The sequence below is a fragment of the Canis lupus genome, chromosome 21 (assembly GCF_003254725.2).
Source record: "Canis lupus dingo isolate Sandy chromosome 21, ASM325472v2, whole genome shotgun sequence".
Lineage (NCBI taxonomy): Eukaryota > Metazoa > Chordata > Mammalia > Carnivora > Canidae > Canis > Canis lupus.
The window spans coordinates 16,265,848-16,286,715 of record NC_064263.1 but is presented as its reverse complement, the minus strand read 5'-3'; the positions used below and the strand labels follow the sequence as shown (position 1 = coordinate 16,286,715).

The window sequence follows — 20,868 nt, the reverse complement described above, 5'->3', positions numbered from 1 at the left end:
ATACTGTCTTCCAGAGTGGCTGCACTAGCTTTAGGCAATATCATTTCATCCAAACGATCAAATCTTATTATCACCAGTGATGTTACAAACTGGCACTATGTGTCACCTAATGTGATGCAAAGAAAAGGATGCAGAACTGTCCAAATGGAACGCCTACTAGAAGTGTTTAACCTGAGTCTGATAAAGAAGAAACAATCAGACCAATCCAATCTACTAAGGCAACAGACTTGTAATCTTCAAAACTTCAATGTTTCAATGTAATGGTATTGTGGTTGCATGGGAGAGAACTTCCTATTTCTTTTTTTTTTTTTAAAGATTTTATTTATTTATTCATGATAGCCACACAGAGAGAGACAGAGAGGCAGAGACACAGGCAGAGGGAGAAGCAGGCTCCATGCAGGGAGCCCGACGTGGGATTCGATCCCGGGTCTCCAGGATCGCGCCCCGGGCCAAAGGCAGGCGCCAAACCGCTGTGCCACCCAGGGATCCCGAACTTCCTATTTCTTAAGAGATACATGTTCCAGTGCTTAGAGATAAAGTGTTGTAATGTCTGCAACTCACTTTTAAGTGATTTATTAGGAAAACAGTGTGTGTGTGTATGTATGTGTATGCAAGTGTGCACAGACATAGAAAGAGAAAGCAAATTAATCTACATGAAGGGTGTATGGAAAATTCACTGTAAGATTTTTGCTATTATTCTATATGTCCTATATATCTTTTCAAAATAAGTTGGCTGGGGGGGGGGGGGGTCAAGTAAAAAATGTAAACCATTCGGTACCCAGGAGGTTCTATGATAGTTCACATCACACCTTCAACCAACTCAACAGATTTAAGGAAAGCTCCTCGCTGTGTGCCTGAAAGTAAAATGAATCCTATCAAAGTAAATGCCATCAGCCAGTCCTGCCTTCATGAAGCTTATACTTTTGATCAGAAGGCAAGACAAAAATAGGAAGCAGCTGGAGACGCTTTTGGTTTTAGTTCCAGAAAAATCTACCAAGGGCTTACATCTACAATGTTTTTTTAAATAAGTAACTTAAAAAAAAAAAAAAAAGGTACTTCACCTCACTAAGAATTGTTTCCTCATTTGTATGGAAAAAAAAATGGAACTAAAATCTACCACCTAAGTTTGAGATTATAAAACAGCATACATAAATACACCTTTGTAAGGCATCTTTTATTGAAGACTCTCAGGAAAAGATATTAGTCTCCTAGAATAAAAGAGGAGAAGAAGGAAGGCTCCTGATGGCTTCACCTTTGTTTTCTTATAAAAAAAACCCAGCACAGAATCTCACATTCAGTTTATGCTCACAAATACTGGTTGAAGAAATAACAATAAGACATGACAAGACAGAATGCCTTACATAACAGCTAGACACAGCAGCAACCTTAACAATAGCACATATTTAAGTACATATAAATTTGCCAAAGTCCTTTTACACACATTATCTGAGTTAGCCTCACAATAACCCCCATTTTATAGAAGAAACTGAGACTTGAAAAGATAAGTTTCCATACAGCGCAGAGCTCAAATCTGTGTTTGCTCCACCCAGCCACATAAGAATAGAAATAATTCATAGCTTGTGATCCTCACAGTCTTTTCTCCAGGGTCTCTGCCAGGCACAGTGAGTCAATGATGGCCACTCCTAAGTTCATGCTTTTTCTACAGAAAAATGCCCAAAATTTGTGCTGGAATTGCTTCTGTCAATATTCAGAAAGATGAACAATCAGGCCTTTTAACCAAACCTGATCCAGATAGTTAAAAAGTGGAGCTTAAATTCCCCTTCCTAGTGTGGTGGTATGACTGAGATGGAGAGGAAGTGAGCAGAAGGGGTTATTTTCACCTCAAGGTTGATGCTGTCCACATTTTAGTGAAGTTAACCATAACTCAAAAATAAAAATTTTCTGCAGAATTTTCTGGGGAGAACTCTTGGCTACTTGATTGTTTCAGTTCACTTTTTAAATATGCAATGTTGCAGGCAGAAATAAGGTATTTTATTTCTTTCTTCCAGAGGTTTGCATACTAACCTTTATTATTAAAGCCTGCACAAAAACCAGCAGGAACCCCATGACTCCATTTTTGCCCACTTTCTTTCTACTCATTTAGTAAGAGTTTAGCTCAAGTGGCTAATGGACTTGGCAAAGGTATGGAGAAGTGGCACTGTCAAAGACTTTTGATAAGAACTTAAATCAGAAGACAACTAAAGAGAACCTGTTTGTGCCCTCTGAGCCAACATTTCTACCCCTAGAAATAGATCCTACAGAAACATTCCTATAAGTTCATCACAAAAGAATGTGTTCTCAAATGCTCACTACAGTGGTGCCTGACAGCCATGAAAACAGGTAAGTTAGAGCAACATGCAAATATGTGGGACAAATACTCAAAATATATTAAGGGACAGCAAGCAGAATTATATGTAATAATATCATTAGTATATGTTTGGGGGGGGGGAATGACAGTGGAATACACATCAAAATCTCAAAGTTGATTATATTTGTGAGGTGGAATTAAGGGGAATTTCCCCTATCCAGTTCATTGTGTATTTCTATAATAAATTTTTATTAATCCTATGTTATCTCTAAATTCAAAAAAAAAATTTATGATATATACTTATGTGTCCCTTGCCATCCTTTCCTCTTCACTTTGGAAGCAGCTAGTGCCCCACCTGCATTACTACTTCTACTAATATCAAAGGTAGAGTACCAGCTCTAGAAGTTTACACTCTTATAGAATGAGGTGGGTTTTTTTTTAATTTTTTATTTAAATTCAATTTGCCAACATATAGTAGTGTTAAGAAAAGACATTTTTTTTAAAGATTTTATTTATTTTTTTGAAAAAGAGTACAAGCAGCAGGAGAGAGAAGGACAAGCCAACTCTGCAATGAGCACAGAGCCCAACGCAGGGCTCCACCTCAAGACCAGAGGTGAAATCAAGAGCGGATGCTTGGGCAGCCCAGGTGGCTCCGCAGTTTAGCGCCGCCTTCAGCCCAGGGTGTGATCCTGGAGACCGGGGCTCCTTGCAGGGAGCCTGTTTCTCCCTCTGCCTGTGTCTCTGCCTCTTTCTGTGTCTCTCATGAATAAATAAATAAAAATCTTTATTTTAAAAAAAAGAGTTGAATGCTTAAGCAACTAAGCCACCCAGGCACCCCTAGAAAGGACATTTAAAAATCATTTACAGCATCCCCAATAATTGGTATTACAACCTATAGGCTGATTAAACACTTTCAGTGGCCAAGAAAATCACTGCCTTCTGAAGCTGCCTTGATGTCTTCTAGCTTTGGTGTGACATTCCTAACGACGACATTCAGGAACGGCAACTGATCTAGACACCAATATCCACAGCATGTCAGGCTAAGCAGATGGAATCATTAGCACATCCGAGAAAACTAACATTGTTACTGATTATCTAATATGCAACTCCCATTCAAATTTCCCCATTTGTCCCCAAAATGTCCTTTATAGCTTTTTTTTAAAGTCCAGAATCCAATCAAAGGTTATATGCTGCATTTGGTTGTCATAGCTCTGGCCTCCTTTAATCTAGATCAATCCGCTATATATTTTGTTTTATTTTGTTTTGTTTGTCTTTCACGACATTGACATTTTCAAAGATCGCAGGCCAGCTGTTTTGCAGTATGTCCCACAATCTGGATTTGCCTGATTATTTCCTCATGATTAGATTTAGGTTAAACATTTCTGGCAAGAATTCCGCATCAGTGATGTGTACTTCTTCTCATTGCATCAGGTTATCTAGTTACACTGTGATGCTTTTTTGTGTGTTATCACTATGAGTACTAAGCGAGCATCAGCCAACAAATAAAATATTTAAACCAAGAAATAAATATGTTAAAAACAGTTACTATGATGAGTATGTAAGTGGCTCAGTGGATTAAGCATCTGCCTTCACCTCAGGTCATCATCTGGGAGTCCTGGGATGGAGCCTTGCATCAAGCTCCCTACTCAGTGGGGAGTCTGCTTCTCCCTCTCCCTCTGCTCCTCCCCCAAGCTTGTGTTCTCTCTCTCTTCCTCAAATAAATAAATAAAATATTTTTTTAAAAAAAGTTACTATAAGCATCAGCTATACCAGGCATAGTGCCAGACATTTAAAACATATTATTTCATTTAAAACTCATAATAATCTTACCAAAAAACTGAGCTTCAAAGAAGTTAAATAACTTGCCCAAAGACCACATATAGTGATACAAAAATATGTGCATGTTAACTCTCTCTCTCTCTAACACACACACACTTTAACATATGCTCTCAGAGGTCCTGGTCTTTGTGAGGATCCTCTGGGGACAAGTAAAGAACTGCTACCTTAGACACATCTTGAGGACACCTATCTAGTTTTCAGACATTGGATTACTATGGAGAAGGAACTGAAAATAAATTATCTGTGGTCTATACAAAATTCTTCCATACTTGGAAGTGTTCTTATTTGGAGATGGGCCACATTTCTACCATAGCCAAGAAAATAGGGCAGTGGTTCCATAAATTATTATAACATTCTGGTGTTTTGTTCATCTTTTTTTTTTTTTTTTTACTATTCTGCAACAAAATGAGAATAATAAAGACAAAGTAGAGAATTTTTCATAAAGCTCAATATATTTTTAATTTTAAAAGCAGGATCTCCCTCAAATTTGGTATTAAGTGTCCTTTATTTTACGACATAAAAGTTAAGGGGTCATTTTTTAAAAAATCTCTCTCTACTATAGAAAAATAACCACTGTTAACAGCTCACCCCATTTTACCTTATTTTTTGTAATTCTGCTTATCTATACAATTCAAAAGTGTGAGACCCACTGATTTAGGGAACTCTATATAATTTTAAAACTATTTTTGAGAAACTAACTTGAATAAAGGAAGTTTAGCCAAAATGAAACCAGATCTGGAATATTTCTGAATTTTCCTACAAGTCATCTAAAAAAAAAAAAAAAACAGGGATCCCTGGGTGGCGCAGCGGTTTGGCGCCTGCCTTTGGCCCAGGGCGCGATCCTGGAGACCCGGGATCGAATCCCACACCGGGCTCCCGGTGCATGGAGCCTGCTTCTCCCTCTGCCTATGTCTCTGCCTCTCTCTCTCTCTCTCTCTCTCTGTGACTATCATAAATAAAAAAATAAAAAATAAAAATTAAAAAAAAAAAACACCTCTAAGGCTGCAGGTCATAGGAGTATGTTTTATTTTTTTTTTTTTTTAAATTTTTTTTTTATTTATTTATGATAGGCACACAGTGAGAGAGAGAGAGAGGCAGAGACATAGGCAGAGGGAGAAGCAGGCTCCATGCACCGGGAGCCCGATGTGGGATTCGATCCCGGGTCTCCAGGATCGCGCCCTGGGCCAAAGGCAGGCGCCAAACCGCTGCGCCACCCAGGGATCCCCCATAGGAGTATGTTTTAATGGATTTGTTAAAAAGCATTTCACATTTAACACCTGTATTACTAAATGCCTTCTTCCAATGCATTGGTATTTCTTGTTTTTCAATGGACCCTCAGTGACTTAAGTTAATTTACTCAGTCAACAAACATTCGGAGTCCCTAATCTGGGCAAGACACTCTATTAGGTGCCTGGGAATAATCTGGAGAGCTCCTTCTTACTTCATGTCTCAGGTCAAAGGTCTTATTCTCACCAATAAGAAAAAATGAAAGCCTTCTGGGGCTGTGCTCTCCTAGCATGGCCTACATAATTCTTTTTGTGTGGCTACTTAGGTTTGCCTCCCTCACTTGAGTGAATTCTTCTGAAGCAAACACTATCTTATTCAATACTGTATTCTTAGCACCATACATATAGAGCTGGGGGGAAAATCAATATAAATTAGAGGAATAAATATACTTCACAGATAAGGAAACTAAAGTTCAGAAAAAGAATATAACATGCCCAACATCATACAGCTAATAAAAGAGCAGCAAGCCTCACCAGAGCTCCCTTCAAGTCTACTGTGCCACATCCTACACTTGGACAGGGTAAAAGAGAGAAAGATCTTAGATGTCTGTCTGGAACTTCAAACTCAATATGGCCAAAAGTCCCTCCTTCTTGAACAAACAAACAAAAATCTGGTCTCTATCCAGTGTTCTCTTTTTCTGAAAATGGCATTCTCATTTGCTCAAGGAAAAACTCAAGTCCTCTTTACTCTCCCTTCTCGCTATCCCTACATCCAATCAATACACAATCTTATCAATTATAATTTTCAAGTTTAGCATCTCTCCAATCGCTTCCCTTCTCTCCAAGCCCTCTGCCACCACCCTAGATCCAAGCCACCATTATTCCTCACATAGACTACAAGCCTGATTTGCTAACTGTCCTTTACATATTCACTTTGGCCAATCCTCTCCTCCAACCTCGCCTCCACTTAATAGCCAAGGTGATGTTTTTCATATCATTTTACATACATAATTCATCTAGCTATTTAAATCGCTTTATTAAGTTTCTGTTGCTCTTAGGATAAAGACCAAAACACACATGAGGCTCAGAAAATTGCCCACTCTCCAGACTCTGCCCACTTCTCCAGCTTGGTCTGGTCTCTCTCCCTTTGCTCTACTCCCATAGCCTGATTGACCTCCTTTCCAATCCTCATATTTACCACTCTTTCCTTTGTACTTTGAACACGAAGTTTCCCTTGTCAAAAATCCTCTGTCTCCTGGTAAGCACCTCTCATTGTCAAGCTAAATTACTCCCACTCACTCTTCAAGTTTCTTAAAGTGTCACCTCCTACAGGAATCCCTCCATGATTTCTAGGCACTCCTATTCTACCATATAGTACATCCCCTTTGGGCAGTAGCATTCATCACACTGTGATTACTTGTCCAATGATCATCTCCCTATTAGAACAGAAGCTCCATGGGGGCAGGGGAAGCTTCTCTTCCTCTCTCTCTTTTAAATATTTTATTTAGAGAGAGAGAAAGAACAGGTACACAAGCAAGCAGGGGGAGGGGCAGAGGGAGACAGAGAAAGAATCTCAAGCAGACGCCACACTGGGTGCAGAGCTCAGTGCAGGGCTCCATCTCACAGCCCTGAGATTATGACCTGAGCCGAAATCAAGAGTCTGACGCTTAACTGACTGAGCCACCCAGGTGCCTGGGGAAGCTTCTCTTTCACTGATGTATCCATAGTCCTTAAAACACAGTAGCTGCTCAATTAATATTTGTCATCAGAATTATGAGCTAGGACCAAACTGTTACTCCAAGTAAGCCAAGGGACAAGGATCATTATCCACTTGCAAATATGTAAACAGAGGCAAAAAGAAATGCATAGTTTTTCAAGGGCACAGAAATAGTGATGGGACAAATCTAACCCATTATTCAGCTCATCTTTCCCCCCAAAATACTAAACAATGTTGTTAGGAGATGAAGCATCCTAGAATAAGAAAATTAGGAATGAGAAGGTAGTGAGAGAGAGGTCTAGGAAGAAAACTTCTGAATCAGCCTGTCACACTAGTTGCCTCCATACCAACAACAGTTAGTGCCTGGAAAAGCACTAATGTTAAACAAACGAACATAACCACCACCACATTCTTCTCCTTAAAAGAGCAAATAAAAAAATAACATTTTTTTTCATCCTGTTAGAAGACATCACAGAAGGGAACACTGCTACCACTCCAAGTGTCTTAAAAAAAAAAGCAAAACAAAAAACAAATGGGCAGGAAGGCTACCTGGATTGCTTCTCAGCAATCAACAGAAAAGATGGCCTTCCCACCACTTATTAGAGCAGGAATGGGGGGGGGGGCAGGGGGAGTATTAAATGAGGCAGAAGCCTTTTGAAGTCTTCTTATTTGGGGGGAATTAAGAGAAGATTTCAAGTAGAGTATTTGGGTTTGGGGTTGTTTTTTTTTTTTTTTTTTTTAAGTTTTTATTTATTTAAGTAATCTTTACACACCCAACGTGGAGCTCAAACTCACAACCCCAAGATCAGGAGTCACATGCTCTTCCTCCTGAGCCAGCTAGATGTCCCTCATGTAAAGCATTTTAAAACCTTGCTAATGCACTGGCAGCTCTTAGTACAGGTACCAATGACAAGAACAGTGACATGGGCTCAACTGCAACACTGCATTGTCCACAAGCTGCTGAGGCCAAATTATATCTATCACAGAAGCCACAAACCAAGCCAAAGGGTCAGATTCATTGCTGCGAATCCTGTCTAGCACCCACTGTAAGAAAAGGAAAAAGCCTTTTCCAAGAGAAGCTCTGTGGAATAAATACTTGCCCAGTCTACTTCCACCCTGGAGTTTCTGGGTGAGTTCGAGAAGGGGTAGGGAGGGTATTAAGAAATTGGAAAAATACTTAGACTTGTATATTGGTGATGAGAGAAATTTTGAAACAGAGAGGAAAAATGAGAATTGTAAATGGAGAAACAGGGAAAGAAACAGAAAGAACTTCAAAAGACATAGAGGGGTGGGGCAAGGAAGGTGCTGGCAAAAGGGTAATGTTCCCAGGACAATAGACAGTAAGCATCAGAGAAACATAGAGAGGCAAAACCAGGCAATCTTTTCCCAAATCCCAAAGCTGCTCATTGCATCCCAATAAATCACTCTACTACAAAGCCCATACAATGGACCTTCCTTTGCATTCAGTAACAAGCAGTATTTCACGAAGCATCACCCCGTTGCAACTCTGAAGACCTAAGGGTCTGAATCGAAAATGGACAAAATTTGTTCAGCAGAAAACAACCAGGAATGACTTTCACCCAATGCCTGACCTGGCTACAAAAAGATTTGGCATTTTAGAGTTAAGCATAAAATGCTCTGGCATTTCTCCTTGTTTTGACATTCCAAGAGGGGGTGTGGTTGACCCCAAGTCCATTCATTTCCAAGGTTGTAGATCTCTCAGCTAAGACTGGCCCCATCTGTTCTGGAGTCACCCAGCTGTTTATCTCAAAGTAACATTTATTGCACTAATCATCCTAATAACTCTTACAAAAGCCAAAATCATACAAGCCAGAATGCTTTCTATCTTATTAAATGTGTCAGTTCGCTTAAAAACAAAACCCCAAAAAACAAACAAAAAACACCTCTATGCTCCTTGATTTCCCTGGCCAGGATCACTCTTCTTTTCAGAAGATACCTTCTGGGTACCTTTCAGTAATGGCAAATGAAGGTTAACAGTACTTCTAACTTTCCCTTTCCCTAATGCATCAAAATGAACCAGGATTTCCCTAATGATCCCTTCGTCAAACCTTTAGTTGTGACTGGTGACTGTGCCTCACGAAAAGGCAGCTCATTATGGTACCATTGTCAGTGGCAAGGAGCCTACTGCCACATAATTTAAAACACTCACACGAGCACAAATCTGTCGGCTCCACTTCCAAACAATCCTGCAGTGGGAAGAAGAAAAACACTTAACAAAAATGCTGCTTCCAGCAGCCTAAGAGAAGCTTCCCCAGACACGTGAAATGTTTCTGACTGGCAGGGAGTGCACCATTAAAGGACAGTGTCACCTCAAATCAGCAGAAAAGGCGACACAAACGACACAGACACACACGTAAAATAGAGCCCCACAAAACTTAACCTACTCAAAAGCACGCTCATCTTAAAAATAAATAGTGTGTGCTTGCTCAAGCGACATAGAAATGTTCTAAAGTAGTGCAACCACATTAAATCACTGTCTCCATTTCTCCCCACGCATCACCCCTTCCCACTCAAACCTCAGCACTCTGGGGCCCTAAGTGACAGGACTGCAGTCCCCCACCTCTGCCTTCTTCTGATTTTCCAAGAGCACTTCCCAACATCCTCCCCAGCCCAGCCCCCTCTCCCATCCTCAGAAAGGTTGAGGGGAGTTGCGACTAGAGAATTGGCAGGAATCGGTCCTCTGGCGGGGGTAGGTTGCTAGAGTTGTTCTTTGCAGTGACCCAAATTGCACAGAGCTTTTTGCTTAGCAGCACTTGCGAGCACCTCTCCAATCCTCCCGCCCCCATCTTCCCAAAAGAAAGCCTTGAGAATTAAGCGGGAGGAATAACTTGGTAGAACCATTTGAATAAATCACTTCAACTCACCTGGTTTGGGATAGTTCTCCCCACCCCAGGCATAAACAGAAATGATGTGCGAATGAGTCACGCAGGCAAGAGAACGTGTTGCGATGTCCTAAGTCCAAGGGCTGGAGTCAGTCCCTGCCCTGGTGCCGCTGCTACTCTTAGCTCAGCTGGAGCAAGCGGCAAACGCAAGCCCAGCAGCAGCAGCAGCAGGGGGGTGGATAGACCGTAGCACAATGAATGCAGTGGGGTTTTTGCAATGACATCATCCCTCTGTCCGAAAGGCCCCAATAGCCATGCTCAGGAGCGGTGCACTCTGGGAATCGTAGTCTTCTAAGGGCCCGGCAGGACACCGGGGCTATCTCGGGAACTACAATGCCCAAAATGCGCCAAGGTCGGACGCGCCCAGAGTGGGCCCCGGGAGCGAAGGGGACCCGGCCGCCATGTTAGGAGTGCCGGGAAGAGTCCGCGGAACCTGGCTGAGGTTTTAGGCAGCGCGCGAGCCGAATGGTGGTGCGGTGGGGACGGCGGTGGAGGGTAAACCGAGCGGAGAGCACAGGGCCCAAACCCGGGGACCCAGGTGTGGACGCGGCATCTGGGGGCAGATTGGAGGGCGGGTCCAGCTGGACGCAGTATCCAGAGGCCGACTGGGCCTCGGCCTCGCTGTCCGGCAGGTCGTAGACGTACCCTACCGGTCTTCGTCCTTTTCTTATTAAGGGGTTGAGGGAGTCCGTGTACTCCTGGGCCCAGAGCATCACTTAGGCCCGCTTACGGGACCCTCGGAGCGGTCGGTATCCTTGGGCTGCGGGGACCCCGGACGCGACCCTTGTCACTCGGGTCAGCGAAGCCGGCTTCCACCCACGCGGAGCTGGGTTACTCCTCCCAATTTTATTTTTATCTTTTTGTCATTTATATTTCCAACTTTCCTTACCCCTCCGCAAGGTTTCGGACCTTTATGGGTTTTTCAGACAGGAATGATTTGCGGAAGGGTCCGAAGAAAGGGGTGTTTGCTCTAGTGGCCACGCTGCGGAGCACCGGGTGAGGGGACGGGGCTTTGGCGCCGCGATTGAGGGAAGACGGCGCGGTCTAGCGGACCAGCGCCCGGTTGGCGTGTCAGGGTGTTACTGCCCTGTTGACAGCTGGCGGTCGGTTTCGAGGTAACCTGGGTACTTGGGTAAACGTGTAGTGTATGCTAAAATACTGAGAAGACGCGGTGTTCTTTAGCATGGGTCACCATGTATTTTATTTTAAAAATACACTTAGTGTTTAATTTGTGATAGTCCATATATACGATTAACGTTGAGAACTAATTTCTTTTGTTCTCAATTAACTGAAACCAAAATCACTGGTCTTTACGTTATGTTGCTCAGGATCTCAAATGAACTGTATTTTTTTTTCCAATTGTGTTACTAAAACAATGCTGTATATTTGTTCTTTTTCAGAGACTGCACTATGAAAGATGGAAAATGTCTTTTCTTCCTGAGGGTGTCTGAAGGGTTAAAAATGTGATATATATATATATATATTTTTTTTTTTCCTCCCTCCCTCTTGCACAATTATTCTAAAAACAACATTAGGAACTTGTTACTTTGGGTCGGCAAGGGTATGCATTTCACCTCTCTGTTAGGAGTTAGTAATAACAGTACAGTTGATGGATGGATTCTCCTATCCGGAAAAGCTAGGCAGAGTGATGAAAAAGAATAAAAACATAGTAGAAACAGCCTTTAAGATGTATACAGATGATAACTACAAAAACATAAAAGAATGATCTTCTGTCACGTTTCTGGGAACAAGTCACAACACGAAAGGCTTTGTTTCATTTTTAACAAAGGTAATATGTGTTGGTCTCATCCATGCAGTACAACAATGGGAAAGGCTCATACAAATATTTCTGTTATTCAGAAATACCTTCTTTGCAAGTAATGGTGGTAAGTATAGGAAAGGGAACAAAGTATTTGCTGTGTTCTTTCTGACCATCAGTATAACTATCAAAGTGTTTTATGTTTAACAGAGAAAATAGAGTGGACAACTTTGCATTTAGGCTTAGTTTCAAACTCTTAAATTATTTTTAGGGCTTGGTGGTTCATTGGTATCTTATTTTACAAACCTGTAGTGAGTCTTGTTCGTGGTATGAGATAATTTCTTTATATGAGCAATAGCCTTAATCTGAGTTACGGTGGAAGACAAATTTGTGGGGGCAGGGGCAGATTGCTTAGAAATCTGTGTGTGAAACTAGACCTATATAACGCAGCGATTTCTATAACTTCTAATTTGTCATATGTTTAGGCAGTTTGAAGTTTTTCCAGCTCATCTCCAGTGGATATCTAACCGTAAAGAATTGAAAGATGTATTTAATACCTAAAAAAAAGACTCCATGATTTAACCTTTAACTTTTAGGGAAAAAAATCCTGCATTCTTCTTTAGAAATTTTGTTTACAAAGTTAATATTTGAAGAGTTGGTGACACCAGTTTCTAAAAGAATAGCTGCAGTATCCCAGAGAAAACATTGGGTTAGGAAAACTGAAAAGTGGGATTAAGAATGCCTTTGGTGAATAAAGCAACTAACATTCTTTTCATCTCTTGGAAAAGGATTAAGGTATTGATTCGTAGTATAATTATAGGTAGCTCATTAAAGAGTAGTAGAGAGTCATTTGCTCTTATGGCAAGAGTTTCTTCAAGTGTTAAGTGTCAGGATCACTTACAGAGCTCTAAAGATACATAGCTATCGTCCACTCATCCCTGCTGAATTACTCTGCTGGGTTGAAAGCAGTTTTTGTGTATTTTTAAAACTATGAGTGAATGTACAGGGGTAGGGTAGAGTAGTCCTCTACGTCCTCTATGTTTATCGTGATGCATTACACTAGTAATAACAAAAGTTTTGGCAAAGATTTTGGTTTTGTCACTAATTATACCCGTAAATGAGTTCTGAAAATGTGTAGATGAGAAAATGATCTGGAGATCAGTTTATACATTAAGTGAGACGGTAGATTGGGGGAGATTTCAGTTGAGCATTATGAGGACCATGATATCCTGACTTACCTAGATATTTTTTAGAGTGCATTGAATGTAACACCAGAAAGTAATGATAAGAAACCCAAGTAAGAGTTCACACTATCTCAAGATTATGGTAAAGCTACTCAGATATTTAAGAGAGTCAAGTATTGAAAGAGGCAAGATGCTAGGATTTTCTGAAAACAATTTTTCTTTTTTTTTCAATAATTCCTTTCCTTGTGCTGAATCCTAAATTTTTAAAATTATTGATATTGTCTAAGTATTATTGACATTAGGTAAATGATATACAATAGAGTATAATTTTTTAATTGAAATTAAATAAATTTTTTTAAAAAAAACTAAATAAGGGACATTCTGGATGGCTCAGCGGTTTAGCACCGCCTTCTGCCCAGGGCATGATCCTGGGGACCCAGGATCAAGTCCCACGTCAGGCTCCCTACATGGAGCCTGCTTCTCCCTCTGCCTCTGTCTGTGCCTCTTTTCTCTGTGTGTGTTTCTCATGAATAAATAAATAAAAATCTTTAAAAAAAAAAAAAACTAAATAAAAACTAGCCACAGAGTAGTTAGAACCCCAAGGAGAGGGATTACCTCAGATTTTTCCAACAATTTGTTAAGTCAAATGTGTAAGACCAAGTTCCTAGCAAAATATGGTTCTGTTTCTTCCCTTCAAATAGTGATACAGGGCAACAATCTATTTCAGCCCATACTACTTTTAAAGGAATGTGAAATGCCTGTTACTAAGTTAACATTCCTAAGAGATTATAGTTGTGCCTGACTGAAATTTTTTTAAAATCGCATAATAAAAACTTTAGTGTACCTATATGTAGTTTGAAAAAGCCCTAAGTTGATATGACAGTCAGGCTTTGTCTTCTTCTTTTTTTTTTTTTAAAGGAAAGTTTGTTTGTTTGTTTGTTTTTAAGATTTTATTTATTTATTCATGAGACACACGGAGAGAGAGGCAGAGACACAGGCAGAGGGAGAAGCAGGCTCCATGCAGGAGCCCGATGTGGGACTCGATCCTGGATCTCCAGGATCATACCCCAGACTGCAGGCGGCGTTAAACCGCTGCGCCACCGGGGCTGCCCCAGAATCACTGCAGTTAATTCCCTTAAGGAAAATGATGTTCTAAATTATGAAAAATGTTAGAATTGTTTCATATCTTACAAAATTCTAAAGTAATGCTTTTATATTCCAAGCTATGAAATTTGAGAAAACAGGTGTTTTCTGCCTTTCTGTATCTTTTCCAAAATAGAATTAATTTTCTTACTTATCTCAGAAATGAAATGTCAGCAACCCTAAGGTGATAGAGGCCCAGTAGTTATATTAAAAATTATTCTAACCTGATTAGAGTTGAGATAAGCAAACTTAAAGAGGAAAACATTTTACCAAAAGATATCTTTTCAGACCTCAGATTAAATTAGATGTTTTCTAGTGTACATTCTTGATAAACAAAAGTAAGCATGACATAGAGTTTAGCACCTCTTGGGTAGATCTTAACTCATTCTGGAAATTAATATTTCATATTTCAAACACTTTGCTTTGCCTTAATATTCAGGAAACTAAAATGTAGGTTTTCTAATTTTGCTTAGTTAACTCATTGTGTTTATAACAAATTGACATAATTTTAGCTGCTGGATTTTATAGGCCACTGAAGGTAAATGCTGTAAATACCCTGGGCCAAGATTTAAAATCCAAATGTCCATAGTTAATGATTAACCAGAAAAGCAAGCCCTGTTGATTCTATTTCAATTTTTAATAGGTTTGGATAATTGTAGCACTAGAAAATACTTCCTTGCAAGAGTAAGTATATGAAGATGGATTTAATCAAATATAAATGTCTGAACATAAAGCCTTTTAAGGAAACTACAGAAATGTGCAGTTGTGAACAATTATGCAAATAGACACATACTTAATTCTTAACTTGATATAGTCTTTAGAGGGGGCTATGTGGATTTGAACTTGCTGTAAATGTTAATCCTCAGTGACTTGTATCTTAAAACCTTTTAGGAAAGTTCATCAGTTACCCTCTTAACACTCCTGATTTGATGAATTTAGCACATAGGTGTTTATCAAATTGAATAGCCTGGGGACTTTGAGCTACTCTAAGATACTCAGAAGATAAAATTTAGTGACCATAATCTTTTATATAAACTAAGTGACAAATTTTTAACACTTTGAGCCAAAAAAAAAAAAAAAACCCTCAGCTTTCCTCCTTCCTTTTCCTCTCACAGCAGACTTTTAGTCGTTAGTATAGTAATAAGCGGGATTTATAGTTTCATAGTAATTGTCCCCATCAAACTGGATGATGTTTATTTTCTTGGCTCAATGTTTAGAGTCCCTTCCTTGTGAGTGTTTCCTATTATTTTATATATGAGACAGAAATAGAGAAAAACATAAATTTGTAGAGTATTTTACACATGGTGAAATAAAACAATTGCAGGAGTGGTAAAAGTAAACTACAAATAACTGACATACAAGAGCACTTATATTACAATTGCTATATTGAAACTAAACAGCATAACTGTAGTAATAAATGACCTTTACCAGTCTCATGCTATTTCAATGGACTACTGTCTCAACAATTGTGAATGTAGTGAAAGTTAAGTGTTACTCTTGGTGATGAACTTTACATTTATTACCCTCTTTTACATTTGACAATCTCAATGGAAGAATTTTCATTTCAAGTCAGCTTTTTTTACTCTTTGTATATTTAATGCTGGTATTATGCTTGAGTTTCAGTCCCATGACCTGTTTTCAGTATTCATGTTTGTCTTTCCAAAATTGTTTGCTTCTCTGTTTCCTGCTGGTCCTAAGATATTTTATGAGCAATTATTTTTGCTTTTCATGTTGCTGTGTATTCACCTGAGATGGGTTGCTGGATTTTCTCATTTTCCAGATAAATTCTGCTCTTCTCTTTCACATTCCTGGAACCTGTTTGGCATTTGTTGGGAGTTCTGGGTTGCTTGTAATAGAAAAGTTGAATTGAGTACTTGAGATGCCAGATTTCAGGGGGCTTAGGGAGTGAATGAATGGGAAAGGGGAAAGAAGTAGATACTGAATGTGGATAACCTATTTTATGAAGTTTGGCTCTGGAAGAGGCAAGAAATAATAGAAAATAATAAGAGGGTATGTGGGACTGAAAGAAGGTTTTTATTTAAATCTTCCTACTTAGAGTCCAAAATCACACTCTACTTCAGGGCAGTTTGATCATTTCCCAAAGAGAATTCTACACTGTTCCAAATTGGGCCAGAGGAAAGATGGAAGAGGTCTGAAGTACTTACATATTTTTTTCTATGAATACTCCCATACTTTTCATTGATTTTTTTTCCCCCTCTCTATTCCATTTGTTCCTGTTCCTTTGAGGGATTTTATGGCTGCCTATTTAACCAATCTTCTGCTCAAAGTATAGTGCATTTTTATGATGTTTCCAAAAAAGCATAGCAATGACCAAAAACCTAAGTTTCTTCTGAGAAATTACTGGTCCTAAAAAGATGGTGTTTGTCCTTTATAACAATATCAGTGTTTACCAACTAAACCTGACTCGGATCCTCACAACCATTGTTAGAGAAAAACAGTGTTCATTTGACCAAATTAAACTTGAACAAAACTTGTCTGCTTTTGTCTAACTATGATTACCAAGACACATTACCTGGAGGAGTAGTCTGATATAGATGCTTTTAATTATTTGTGTGAGGAAGGTATGATTGTGGAAACAAAAATGTACAAGGAGAGAAAAGTAACATCTACAGCAACAGAGCCCTCAACAAAAAGTGGAAAATCCATTTCTGACGATTATAAACTAAATTTTCCATTGTTAGAATTCACTGTCATTACCTAATAATTTAAATGAGCTGCTGTTTCCCTTCAGATATTTAATAGAATAAATGGGAAGGTGTCAGCAAAAAGAAGGAAATAGCTAAGACAGGTAAGGATTCAGTATAATCAAAAATACCACAGGAAATTGGTTTATTACTAGAGCCTGTCAGCATATCCAAATGTGATTTCATTTCCTTTGAAGAGATAGGCACCAGAAAAAACTTGAGGTATTCCTAAGAAAAGACTTGTGGCCACCAGTTGAATTGCTCTCTGTTACAAGTATCATTTTGAACTGTAATACATAGTGAGTGCAAGGACCCTTATATCCAACATAACTCCCCACGTTAACACTTTATATCTAAGCTAATACCTACTTCAGGTGAATGTAAGCCTACCCGATGCTCTTCTACCACTTCCAACTGTTTGGAGGGAGGAAAAGACATGAAAACAGTAAGTGTTAACTGTGTAATTGTTTATTGTTCTGGAAACATAGTTATACCCAGATTGAAAAACCTATTTGATACACCTACTTACTACTAAGTTAATGTGAGTGATTATTGTTAGTATTAAGTATTAATACCTACCTGCTCAGTAGTATAAGATAAAAAGTAGACCTCATATAGGTGGTTCATTTATGTGCCTGACCATTCTGGTTTTCCGTAGTAACTTGAGATAACTCTAAGTTTCTGGAAATTATTTTGGTACTGTGTAGAATTCACTTCAAACGCACTTAATAGTTCACAGATAACTGGAAAGTAATTTTTTCAATAATACTGATGAGAACATGCTGTTAAAATATTTATGAACTAGTTGAGGTCAAAATAGAACTATACCCTATTAGTATAAAATGTATAATGTTTATACCATTTAAAGTGATACAAACTATACATTTTATACACACCTATAGTAGTGTATATAAAAATCTGAGGGTGAGATCAGGGATCTGCATTTTTTTTTAAAGATTATTTCAGAGAGAGCTCACACATGTATGTGCATATGGGGAAAGGTTAGAGGAAGGGAGAGAGTCTTAAGCAGACTCCTGAGATTAAGACCTGAGCCTATGAGAGTCAGATGATTAACTGACTGTGCTCCTATGGATCAGCATTTTAAATAAATTTACCAGATGGTTTCTCTCTACCTAATCTTAACTGAAAGCACCAAGGTGAAATAACTTGTCAAAGTTCCTTCTACAGATAGGCCCCCTCTGTGTTCCTAACTCCGTCTTTCCTTCATCCTCAGTAGCTCTTATTCTTGCTGTTATTCCAAGACATGTGCCAAAATTTAAAAAGTATTTCTGCATATGTATATTCAGTGAAAATTAAAACCCAATCACATGAACAAGCATTGCTTAATTAAGGTGTATAATACAGATGTGTGGGTTTTTTTAGGGAAATGAACAAATTATATTTTCATCTATAGCATTTGATAAAAGAAAAAAATTAAGCTTTATTCTTCTTAAAATTTTTGAATAAGGGGACACCTGGGTGGCTCAGCTGTTGAGCCTCTGCATTCGGCTCAGAGCATGATCCCTGGGTCCCAGGATAGAATCCCACATCAGGCTTCCTGCATGGAGCCTGCTTCTCCCTCTGCCTGTGTCTCTGCCCCCCCCCCCCCCATGAATAAATAAAATCTCTTTTGAAAAAAAAAGAAAGGTTTTTTTGAATAAGAAGCCCTACAGTACTCTATTAGAGATGTCCAAAGTATCAATACTTGTGGCACAGTTTCTATCCTAAATCCATTTCTCTGATTCTAGAAGTATCTATTGAGTAATTACCAAGTTAAAGGCCCTGGGGATTCAATGATGACTATGACCCTCTAAACTTTGAGTCTAAAGTTTTTATTAGTATCATGGACTCTTGTCAATCTAGTTAAGTCTATGATCACTTTTCCCAAGAAAAATGTTTTTAAGTGTATAAAGTACAATATATTGGATTACAAAGAGCCAGTGATGGTTGCCAAAAATTTTTATATAGAAATATATACGCTTTAACTCATTAACAAGATCTAACAGTAGCACTAATCTGCAATTTTAACATGAGAAGCATCAATGATAGTTCAAATTGTTCCCAACAATTGTAATATATGAAAATATAGTTCACCTGTAAACTAAAATTAATCTTTTGCTGCTAGCACTACTGTGATCAGTTGCCTACATTCAAATTTTATTATTTATTGGAAATATGCACTTTTTCCCCCATCCAAATTCATGGACCCACTGAATTCTATTAAGAACCCTGGTTAAATTAGGAACTTTTTCATTTTCACGCATCCAAGGCCTAAATGAGATCTTTAGGTACCTAGGCACTGAAAACCTTGTGATGCCTTCATAATTCAAAATATTTACACCATAAAGTGGATTTAAGGAAGTTCTGTTTCTCCTGGTGAATACTAACCCTTTTTTAAAAAATACTAATTTATTTCTGGAAAAGAAAAAGTACTAAAGCACTCCATTTGTTTATTTCATCATGGGTGAATGGGAGGAGAGGCTGCTGTTTTATGAAAGTATCTAAGATTGTATGTAGTACGCTTGGTGTATAGTAAAAGCTCAGGACTACCATTAAGTGGCTCTACTGGTGTGTGAGCTCCATGAGGTTAGGATTTTTGTCTGTTTTGTTCGTTGTATCTAATGTATTCCAAAAATTTAGGAAAGTACCTGCCACACTCATCTAATCTGTGTTCCATTGATCAGTTCCAGATCTGTTTGTCTCCATTTCTCTAGATGCTGTGCTGAAATGTTTTAGCATTAATCTACCACAAACTGGAAATTCCTTAGCAGACAGTAAGTGAATAAAGAGGGATAATTTATTTTCTGTACAGCAGAAAGCTAATAAATGCTATCTTAAGTGTATTTTTAGCTACCATTGTCACTCAACAGTCCTTGAAGGTGAGAATTGACATCATTCTAAAATTAAGGCACAAATCTGCCCAAAGTCATCCATTATTATTAAAGGAATTGGAAAAGAAACACATGAAGTGAATATCCTGGACCGAAGTATCTTCTCTCCCATTTGGCCAACACACATTTTATTTATTTTTTCTTTTCTTTTTTTTTTTTCCAACACACATTTTAAATACAGAGAAGTTATGGTCAATGCTACAATCATTTTCTCTTTGTGTTCACAATGTACTTACCTTTTCATCTTTTATATTCTACCCTCCAAGAAAAACATTTGAAGGTTTCAGGGGTTTGTGTTGGTAATTTACAGCTAATAGCGTTTTTTAAATGCCCATTCTTCCCACCTACTGTGACTGGGTATGTTTTCACACAGCTTGTTTAGAAGGCAGTAAAGCAGTTTGGACTAAGAAAATGTCAATAAAAGTGAGGAGTGATTTCAAAGTCCTTTTTTTTTTTTTTTTTTTTTAACATTTAACTTATTTATTCATGAGAGACACACAGAGAGAGACAGAGACGCAGGCAGAGAGAGAAGCAGGCTCCATGCAGGGAGCCCGATGTGGGACTCAGTCCCGAGTCTCCAGGATCACACCCTGGGCCAAAGGCGGTGCTAAACCGCTGAGCCACCGGGGCTGCCCTCAAAGCCCTTTTGAGTCACAAGGAGAACCAGACCAATATCTAAATAAGCATGTGATACAGAAGCACTCATGTTGCTCAATCCATAACCTGAAGTTAAACAGGACTTAGTGTTACAGATGAAGAGATTGAATAGCTGTGAAATAAAACATGGCCTGACTTGTACAGGTACATAGGTAAAGCCATTTTGTAGGCTTTACCTATGCTACTAGGAGTGAACATTCATTCACTTCACTGCAGAAGCACAGTGTGCTGCCCTGGACCCTGCTGGGGCATTTCATAATCTATGATGTATGGACCTTCTTGCCATTCTAAACTACAAGGATTTCTGAATTCTGCATCACACCTAATCCCAAGGGATTGTCCATCTATAGTTACTTCCTTTCTGGAGTAGTGATCTAGGTGATTTGGTACATAGAAATAAACAGTGACACTATGTTGTTTTTTTTTTCTAATTTTTATTTATTTATGATAGTCACACAGAGAGAGAGAGAGAGAGGCAGACACACAGGGAGAGGGAGAAGCAGGCTCCATGCACCGGGAGCCCAACGTGAGACTAA

General features: G+C 38.9%; 1 protein-coding gene and 1 long non-coding RNA gene across 5 annotated transcripts in view; one reads left to right on the top strand and one right to left on the bottom strand.

Moving 5' to 3' along the window:
- Positions 1–10,222, bottom strand: part of RAB30 (RAB30, member RAS oncogene family) — a 90,230-nt gene extending 80,008 nt beyond the window's left edge. Inside the window, exon 1 of the mRNA XM_025419493.3 lies at positions 9,976–10,222. The gene's annotated coding sequence lies outside the window, so the exon portion shown is untranslated. The remainder of the gene's footprint in view (positions 1–9,975) is intronic.
- Positions 10,223–10,265: 43 nt separating this feature from the next.
- LOC112642098 (uncharacterized) overlaps positions 10,266–20,868 on the top strand; it is a 31,305-nt gene continuing 20,702 nt past the window's right edge. For 3 of the 4 annotated variants that reach the window (XR_007404592.1, XR_007404593.1, XR_003125045.3), the window contains exon 1: positions 11,463–19,558. This is a non-coding gene — a long non-coding RNA (uncharacterized LOC112642098). The other variant, XR_007404591.1, reaches the window with a different exon arrangement.